Genomic DNA, 10511 nt, shown 5'->3' on the forward strand with positions numbered 1-10511 from the left:
GCACTTGTCCAAAGTAACATACGCCATCTATCACGTACAACAACGTAACATTCAGGAGTGGGAGGACACGAACGCTAGCGACACTAGCATAGATACATGATGCTACAGTGCTAACAATACACTCACATTTTAACAACCATCCGCTGCAGAAAAATAAACTGATCAAGCTTACAGCTTGTCTCTGACTGAGCTCCAGGCTGCCTTTTAAGATGTGTAGCGAAGCCTGCTTTTTCTGGGCGGGGTTTGCACAGAGTGGTGGTCGGATACACGGGTGGATCAAGGAGGTTTTTCCTTTATGATGCAGAGAATACACATTTACACTCCACCTTTCCTCCCCCTGCTAATGTTCTCTGTCCAAACTTTCCGCAGCCGGATGGATGGTAACGTAGCAAAAAACACAATTAGCATCACGCAGCAGAAGAAGTAGCTCCTGCTCATCTGAGATAAGTGCATCAAGAGTTATTTACGGGCTGCAAAAGTCAATTAGCCGTTAGGCCGCTGCTGCTCTGAGATTTGCATGCGTCCCTGCAGAGGTTCATGGCTCTGGTGTCCCTCCCGGCGAGGCGAGACAGATGCAAACAATATTCCGCGTATTTGTCCCGTCTGCTCCGTCTTCTCTCGCCTGGGGCCGGACGGGGGCGCAGAGTCGCCCCATCGCTCAGCAAGTTTTACTTTCTCAGCGGAAGCAAGCAGGCACCTGCCCAACACGCGGCGAGAGAGCTTCACATTCGTCCTACGTGCTAGTCATCGCTCAAACTTAAGGGAGAAAAGTTGCACATCGCAGGTAAGCAAACAGATTAGGTGCAAAGAGCTGACAATTTATCACCGTGGCAACCCAAGCAGAGCACTCAGTCACTGTGAAAAGACTTGAGCAACAGCAAGTAAGTAGACTGTTGACCTTTCTGGAGACGGTTAGGACTTATGTAGCATCAAGGCGCTAAAGGTCTCCGATGATCGCCAGCTTTGTGCTATAAGCAGCTAACGAGCCTTGCAGAATGAGCTACAAACGCAGGATAGTTGAGGCCTTAGCGGCTTTGATTCTAGATGAGCTACGCCGACGCCATGCGTGACCTTATGTGGGGCGGTGCAAAGTTTTAAGCCATGTGGTTTTGTGGTTTCGAACTGTGCAATGTCACCTTGAGAGGTTCCACTGCACATGGACTTTTTTGTCATTTCAGCTTGTGGCCTCGCTTGTGCGTCGAGTGGGAAGACACAAAGTGACCTCACTGGAACCACAGGAGCTGACTGAAAGACTCTAAGCAGCTGTGCCGGCACACCTGCCGCCTTAACTCAACTTTTATGGATCCCTGACACCCATCCCGGGGAAAACTCCTGAGCCAGCTAAATACTTTAAGTACAGTTGGCTGAGCCTCATCCTTTTGCAGCATTTGCCTTAAGAGCTCTCCCAAAGTAATCATGGGGGGGAGGGATCGCCGAACGGTCCAAAGAGACAAAAGAACCCAAAGAATTTGTGCCGACATCGCACGCATACAAGACATCACACGAGCGGAGCAGATTAAAGACATTGGGCCTCATTCACGAAACGTTCTTCAGCACAAATGTGTTCGTAAAGCCTTCTTACGAAGATTTTTGGCATTCACGAAACGTGTTCTTAACTCACAGTTCTTAGATCTAAGAACAAATTTTACGAACGCTCAGGAGGACTCTTACGCACAAGCAAAGCTTGCACTTTCAATGTGCAATCGCCCTCATGATGGATTTTGCAACCTGATCCCAAAAAATGTAGTGCAAATAAAATATCCCAACAATTATTTATCATCAAAACAACTAAAATATACTCCATGGATAAATATGTATTCAAATCCCAATTCATCCCAAAAAAAAAAAAAAGTAGCTGGCTGGACGTGCGCTGCGCAGAGAGAGAATGTAAAGGGACCATTAGATTTATTTGCTGAAAGCCACCAATATTTGATGTCCCGCTTCAGGCTTCAGGCTTCCCTCTCTGTTCTTGCAGGTGTGCAGGATCATCAGAATAACATCGCAATGAAACGTGGTGTGCCTATTGTGCACGTAGCACCCCCAGATAACGACATGCGCCCCCAGCCACGTCTTGAGCCAGAGCACGGGGCTGCTGTATTAATTAGGCAGCGTCTAATCAAATGTAACCACAGAAAAAATACATTGTCACACACAAACTATGTATTTTGACTTTATTTTTCCATCATGATTGTGTAAATATTTCCTAGAGTTTCTGAAATGGTTTGGTTTCTGATTGATGGCCCACCTCCCGTTTCCTCCAGATCCCCCCGGTGCAGTCCAATCTTTTTTTTTTAGTCTATTTTAAGTCAAAACAGTTCTTTTTAACCTCTGCGGTGGTGCGTTTCTCCGTGGAAACAGCATTTATGTTTCCTGCCATGGTGCTCCATGCCGACTCTTTTTGGATGGCCTGATGACCGGTGGATACACGTGAAAATAAGGTGGTCTTGTGTTCGCTCACTCCTTGTAAAAGCACCTCTATTTCTGTAGAATTGAAGTTTTTCTTTCGTTTGTTGTCCAGCTGCTCCTCAGTCTTGCCCTTGCGTGTTGCCATCTCCGCCTCCAGCTGCCTGTTGCGCACGGCACGTTTTTGACCTTATATAGGAAATAATAGGCAGTGACCTATGCAAATTAGGACTTACATACACGTGCATCGCAGTTGGCATTCATCAACCTAAGAACATCGGTGCGAACGATTATCCCTACTTAAGAACGTGTCGTGAATGTGGCGCAGTTTCCAACCCACGCCTTCTTAAGTACACTTCTTAAGAAGACTTTTAAGAAGATGTTCGTGAATGAGGCCCATTGAACTTTATTTGTCCCAATGTACAGTCACATTCGTCTCTGCATTGAACCCGTCCTCCTGAGGGGCAGAACCTGGGGGACCGGATCAGCATCCTGGTCAGCAAAGCATTCCTGTGTGGGCGACTCTGGGAGACAAAGTGGGTGACGTGTCTTTTGCCAAAGGGATGGAGGAAGCGGGATTCAAACCCTCTGGTTACTCAACAACCCGCTTTATCCCGTGAGCCACGCCGCCTGATTTTAAAAGAAACGTCCAATTGATAATTTTAATGGCTTTTTCGGGCATCGACAGATCATATCTGATGTGATGATGTGCCTTCTATATGTCTTTGCTTTTCTGATCATCCTCATCATGATCACTTGTTACCATGACAACCCTCTCATTGGCCCAGTCGCCCACTTCTTTCTCTCTCTCTCTCCTCCTTCCGTTCATTCTTCTTTGTCCAGACTCCCCCTTAAGCATCACTCACTCTCATTTTCACTTTTGTCCTTCTCAAAAACTCTTCCCATAAATTTGGACTTGTGGAATCATCCCAAGAAGTAGGACCTGCAGTTCATTCTGGTGCCCAGCAGAGGAATGTTGTATAAGTCACCAGGCACCTGCATGGACACCTATGACCTACAAGTGCTGCGGGACAGCTTCTGGAACGAGCAAGCATGACTCATCAAAACTGTGGAGGCAAACTTCCCTCACGCAGGTGAAGCCAGCGAGCCTGAAGCCATAAACCTGAGAGATGTCGACTCTTGTCTGGACCCAACCAATGAGTTTCTGATGCAAAGCACGTAAAGTGAGAGAGTGCGTTTGTTGGTCAGAAAGGTTGTGACAGCGTCGGAGTGGAGTCATATTTTAAACACACTTCTTTCTCTCTCTGCCTCCCTCCATGATATTTATTGATCCGTCGTCTCCGCTCTGGCGTTGGCCGTGTGTCATTCGTCTCTGGGGGCTGCAGGAGCCAGGAGACTAATCTAATCCTGCAGGGCCTGTTCCTGACTTGTAAATCATTCTCAAGGCACATCATTGGCTTTGCAACAGGATGGGCGATTGTGTTTGCTGCTGTTACGGTTGTTTTGGTTTCTGCTGTTTCTTATTGTTGCCTTCTTGCTACTGTCCTCGATGCCGGTGTTCTTCTTGCTGCGGTTTTAGAGGTTGATGGTGTTTTTGTCCCTGTTCCTATTACCATTACTGCTACTGTGGTTGCTGTTGTGCTTGTTGCCGATGTTCACGTTGTCGCCGGTGTTCCTGTTGGTGTTATTGTGCTTGTTGCCGTTTTCGTAGCTGCTGCTGTCGTTTTTGTTGTTGCTGGTGTTCTTGTAGTTGTCGCTGTTCTTGCTACTGTACTTGATGCTGCTGTTTCTGTTTTTTTTGTCCTGTTCTTGTTGCCATTATTGCGTCTGTGGCTGCTGCCGTGCTTGTTGCTGTTGTTGCCGGTGTTCCTGTTAATGTGCAGCTGTTCGCTATTGTGCTTGTTGCGGTTTTCATGGCTGCTGCTATCATTTTTGTTGTAGCTGGTCTTGTAGTCGTTGCTGTTCTTGCTACATTCCTTGATGTCAGTGTTCTTGTTGCTGGTGTTTCATGGCTGTCGGTGTTCCTGTTGCCATTACTGATACTGCGGTTGCTATTGTGCACGTTGCTGCTGTTCTCGTTGCCGTTGCAGGTGTTCTTATTGTTGCCGGTGTTAGTGTGCTCATTGCTGAGGCAGCTTCTCCATTCAGCCAATTTGGGAGATGCTGTTATGAACGATTGCTTGTACTAAATGAACGTCCACCCAGCACCCCATGGTTCATTCTCTTCTTGTTTTTCCCGGGGTTCCTGTTCCTGTTGTTGCTTATGTTCTTGTGGTTGCCTCTGTTCCCGTTGGTATCGTGGTCACTACTGTTGCAACTATGCTTGCTGCTGCTGTTGTTATCATTGCTATGCAGTGACATCACAGTGTCGACATGTGACGCCACTAAAGCGCGCCACCGAGAAAGCTGTATGCACTCCTCCCTCGTGTATGGATCTCCACCTGCGTGTCTAAGGAAGAGCCTGTATCTACAGCGTATTCTTACTGTGTTACATCACCTGACTTCCCTGCCATCCCATAATGCTTGTGAGAGCTGCTAAAGCTAGTTTGCTCACTCAGGCCCGTCGTGTCTACTTGGGAGGAAGTGGAGCAACTCAGCGACAAGTGATGCGGCAAGGAGGCAAGTAAGAAGAGAAGAAGAAACAGAGGGGAAGATCTTTGCTTAGTGTCGCTAATGAGCGGCAATTAGACAGCAGCCAATTAACTGGGAGCATCAGACCGAGACCAGGAAATGAAAGGAGGAGTGCGAGGGGGAAGGATGTAAACGACTTGGGAATCGTGAGCGATGTTAACACACTGCAAGGCTGATGTGTGAGCTGTGTGTGTGTGTGCGTGTGTGTGCGTGTGTGTGTGCGCGCGCGTACGCATGCTCCAGCAGGGGGAGCTGTGCACGTGGCTCTAAGTGCTCCACATGACCATCTGGCTCTCGCTAGCAGCGGATGTTCAAGCTTCAGTTAACCTTCTCACTGCCAGCTCCTCCTACTCCTCGCATCCTTCAGCTTCTATCGTCAATGATTTTTAGCCCCCCCCCCCCCCCAACGAAAAATGTCACAAAATCACTAAATGTTCATTATATGTGCATCTGTGCCTGTTTTACAGACTGGAAATTCTTCAGTTCTACTTTTATCCCCCTGGTTGACGTTTACAATGAAGAGTCTTTATCCTTTATGGTCTCAATGACAAAGAGCACCTCTTAACATATTCTTTTCTGTTTAACGAGCTAAACAAACACCTTTACTCCCTTCCATCTTTTATACTCACTTGAGACTCGCACACACTCACAGGCCACTACATTAGGTACACACGTGCTTATTTTCCGTATTAATGAAACAATATGGTCATTGTTGTGCTTGGAATTTGCACTTTGACAGTTATTTCTTATATTTTGCATATTTAGCAGGAGGCCAAAACACATTCCCTTCGCAAAGTTTGAGGCAGTTTGAAGAAACACGCAGTCTACCAACAAAAAAATAAACATATGTTTTGGATGGGCCTGCGATTGGCTGGCAACAAGTCCGCCTCTTGCCCAAAGTCAGCTAGGATAGGCTCCAGCATAGCCCCACGACCCTGGTGAGGAAAAGTGGCATAGAGGATAGAGGGGATTTTGAATGGGCTTATCTGTTGCTTACCTCCGCCCAGCGTTGTGTCCTTGCAGGTTGGTAGCAGGTTATACGCCATGGTGACTCAGAATGTTGCCAAGAAAAACAACAACAAAAACAGGCCTTTTGAGCAAAATAAGTAAACAAAAGCAAAAACTATATATATAAAAATATATAATATACATACACACACACACATGGTTGATAATTGTGCTACAAATTATCATCGATTATCGATGTTAGACAATATTTTTTGGATTTATCGATTATCGTGACAGGCCTGCAGTCTAGTATCTATCTGACACTGATATCACGGTATCGGCAATACCAACATCAATCGATGCATCCACTGGTATCGGTAACATGTAAATAAATAGAAGTATGAGGAATAATAAAATGGGCTGCTGCGCTTTGCAGGCCCATAACCAGGAAACAAAAATGTGCTCTAACCACGCCCCCAAACCGACAGGCCTACTGGGTGAGAGGGTGTTTACGGTTATTACCTCCACCAGGGTGGTTATGTTTTGTCAGCCGTTTGTTTGCTGGTTAGTTAGGATGACGTCTAGACCGTTCCACCTGTCTCTACAACGCTTTGTTTGGGGGCGGGCCATGGGCCAAGACGGAATGCATCAAATTGTGGTGCAGATTCACCAACTGTTTTTTTTCTAATGTTGATTCATCTGCTAAAGACAAAGTTCAGATATGCAAGGACGCGTGCATCTATGAATCCAAATGTTTTTGGCCTTAGTGGGGGTGGAGGAATTGTTGTCCTCTCCTGTGATGCTCCCCGTGGTTGACAGCACTCAAGCAAACACATTCCCTCACCTGCGATGCTGAAGTCATTCAGCATCGGACTTCGCTTGAGTGGTCCGACACGAGGAGGAAGAAGCACGAAGAGAAGAGTGTCTGCCTCGAGCTGCGCAGGGAAGACGGCAAAGGGTTAACGTGTCCTTCATACACAAATACACACTCTGTTGCTAAATAGGCTAATTGAATTATGACAGTAACCATTTCCTTCATTGCACATTTTTAAAATGGTGTCAACACACACACACCTCATCCTTCCTCTGAGGTACGTTGTTGTGCTCTGCCCTGGTGACCTGCTGCACTTTTCCTGGCCTTTGCAGTGGGTGAATTTCCACAGGGAGCCAGCCCAGGCTGGTGGTGCGTTCAAGTGCAGGGTTTAAGTGGGAGTCTTGAGCTAGTGGACCAGTGGGATCCTGACTGAAGATAGAGTATGAGTGTTATCCAGGCGAAAAAGTTGCTGTTTTTTTTTTGGTTTTTTTTAAGTGGCAAGGAGGTGACTCATTTCCCCAACACACACGCGCAAACATTGGGCGTCACTGAGGCCGCCGGGGGGCACCGTGATTTTCCTCATTCACTTGCGGAAATCCAACGAGCCGTCCAAGCGAGTTCGGCGGCTCGCTTAATTACGGCGCACGCCTGGGCGGCCGTCGCCACGGCAACGCAAAGTTCTTGCTGTCAGCCCGTGAGAGATGAGGGAATTAAGACATTTTCCCATTAGACCGCCGCCCCGCCGTGCACATTTCATGCTGGGCCTGATGGGAGGAGGGGGCGCGGGCGCTGCAGCGCCCTCTGCTGGAGGACAGAAGACGACGATATGAAAAGATGTTTGTCACAAGAATGTAACATTGCGGTGACGTTGCTGGCGTCAGTTTAGCAACCGAAGCGGTACACGTCCTGGCTGCTCAGTATATACAAAGCAAAGTGTTTACTATGAGGGTTAATGATGGGTTTTTTTAATGCAGTGCATGAAGTCAGCACTTTCTGAAACACTATGTGTCACAGGGCAACACGTTTTTAACTGTATACAATTTTACAAATAACTTCATTTGCGTTAATAAACAGAGTAACATTTCCAGAAAAATAAGGGGAAATTGGTATAAAATAAAGATTATTTTTTTCTTTGTATATTTTTTCTTTCCTATTGTGTTTACTTGTTTTTCTCTGTTTATCTCAATGCAAACACTTGAGACTATCTGTGTCTGGCAGGTTGCTGGTGTGGCATTTCCATGCTGATTACAGCTACGAGAGGGCATGCTGACGTGGTATCTGGGCTTTTTCCGTGATATATCAACCAGCATATGTCCTCAATTTATGTATTTGGAGATAATGAGCGAGTGTCCGCGTAAATGATGATACGCTCGGACACTAATGAAGTCCTACAAGGTAAACTAGGAAGGCGTGCGGCGATGCGGCGGATCATTTTCCAACCGAGTCAAATTGATTATGGTGATGATGATGATGACGATGTGGTCATTAGCATGCGTTATTACTCTGACAAACAAGCTGCTCATTTGTAAGGCCACAGTGTAAAGGCAGCCGCTAATGGCGGAAGATGAGCGGAATTTTTAAAACGACGGAATGCGGAAGCAAACAGGGAGTTAGCGTTAGCTCTGTGGCTATGCTAGCTAGCACTAGAATGTTTTTTTTTTTTTAAAATCAGTGCAACTTAACTGATAATTTCAGTTAAAAAAAGGATGTTTCTTTTAGTATCTGTAGAATTTTTCACCGACTCACCATATCGGAGCGTTAGCCTCAAACTAGCTCGGCTGCTATTAGCATGAGTGGCATTCAAGCTCGATACTAAAATATTGATACCGCCGATACCAGCTCTTCAGGCTCTGAAACAGATTCTCAAATCAAAATCTCGATACTTTTGATACGTCTGTTCATTCTTAAAAGTAGTTAATCATTTATTTGCATGATTTTTTTTTAGTTTCAAATATAATTTTCACATATTTTATATGATTTTGTCCTGTGTTTTTTCTCTCGTATATTAGCTCGGCTATATTGCAACCCCCGACCGCAATATACGTTAGGGTTTCAAATAAATTACTTAAATTGTTAAATTATGGATTTTAATTATAAATAAAATATCTTGTATTCATTATGCTATGATAAGAAATAACTTTTTAAAATTGACCAGACACATTAGGTGAATTTGCCAAGTATCGGTATCGGATCAGTACCGAAACCAGCCTGAACTTTACTCCGATGAGAAACGAAAACAGTGGTATCGCATATCACTAGTCTTCGCCTTCGCCTTTGCGGATCTATCCTATCAGTAATATCGATATTGATATCAGATTGATATTTTTCGGCTCTCGTCTATGTTTATTTTTATAGATGTGTGTTTTTTGTTGTGTTATTCAAATAGATTGTATCCATATCTTGTTTACAAAGTTAGGGCATTTACTTGATATCGGATGGAAGGCATCGCCCAGCCCTGCTTCTGAGCTTCCGTGTTAGCTTGTGTCAAAGTGGTATCGAAGATGAGTGAATGTTTGACTTGTAGAAAGTCAAGCAGGCGTGTTTGCGAGATGTTAATGTTAATAACTTGAAAGGGCTTTGGTGGACGGAGGCCAAAAACAACAAAAAGTCATCGCTGGCAAAGAATGCTTCGGAAAACAAGCACTCAGGTCGTGGACCCGGCTTGTCAGTCCTCATAAATGCGCTTCAGAACAAGATGAGGGACAACTCACGGCCCAGCGACATGTTCATCTACTTGCCAGTTGGCTGCAGAACCCTGCGGGCGCTCTGTGAACGACTAGTCTTTTGTTTTTTTTGAAGGTGTCTGAAGGACTCTCATTTCTCCACTGCACACCAAGACAAAGCACAGAACACACACACACTTTACGTGAAATGAACATTAAGCATGAAATGACACATGGAAATAAAACATTTTTTATTTATAAAATGCATATTTTACTTAAGATATACATTTTATTTCATTTTTTAATTGTTTTCCTCATAAATGCTTTCAAATATGCAAAAAATCTAAATGCTTATTATTAAAGCATTTATAATGTAAAAATACATTTAATTCTTAGTGTTTTTATTCATAAAATGCATATAAAACATTTGAATTAAAATGTGTATTTATTCATTATTTTTTGTTTTATTAAAGTACTAATGCTAATAATTCAGCATTTAGGGGGAAAAAGTCATTTTTTAAAAACTGTTTAATTATTACCATTACCTTTTTTTTTTTTTATCATACCTAGTTTCTGTGGGGACTTATCACAGGGAAAAAGCTGAAAAGAAAAATATTTGAAAATTATAAGAAAAAGGTGCATTTTGATGATTTATTTTTCTGTGCAAAATGTAAATGTCTGCATGTCAATATACTGTATGTTTGTCAATGTCTATGTATAGACAAAGCAACAACTTTAATTGAAAACAACATTTTAAATGACAAAATATCACATTTCTGCTGCCGATTAAAGCGTTTGTTTGTTTGATAAAAAGAAAAACATTTCTGAGTGAGTTGTAGTCATTGGACAGAGACACTATATGAATTGTCAAAAGCAGAATAAAAAGCTGCAGACCAACGAAAAACAAGCTACGGTGTTATGTTTTGCTACCATTTGTTGAAGCACGACCCCAGCTGGTGTAGTCCAAAAAGCTCTTTTTTGTCCAAAACTGAGCTCACTAAGAGCGACACGGCTCACCAAGCCTGACACAACAAAATCTACAAAATAGTCCAAAGCAAAGGGCAACTCCCCATTGAATTCCCTTCCAATAA

The 10511-nt window shown here is 44.2% G+C and overlaps 1 long non-coding RNA gene across 1 annotated transcript; it reads right to left on the minus strand.

The window, feature by feature from the left end:
- Positions 1 to 1301: 1301 nt before the first annotated feature.
- On the minus strand, positions 1302 to 7274 carry LOC129171772 (uncharacterized). The gene is made up of 3 exons (XR_008566829.1): positions 7018 to 7274; positions 5993 to 6878; positions 1302 to 5930 (listed from the first exon to the last, which is right to left on the minus strand). It is a non-coding gene; the product is annotated as an uncharacterized LOC129171772 (long non-coding RNA).
- Positions 7275 to 10511: the final 3237 nt, after the last annotated feature.

The sequence above is a fragment of the Dunckerocampus dactyliophorus genome, chromosome 18 (assembly GCF_027744805.1).
Source record: "Dunckerocampus dactyliophorus isolate RoL2022-P2 chromosome 18, RoL_Ddac_1.1, whole genome shotgun sequence".
NCBI lineage: Eukaryota > Metazoa > Chordata > Actinopteri > Syngnathiformes > Syngnathidae > Dunckerocampus > Dunckerocampus dactyliophorus.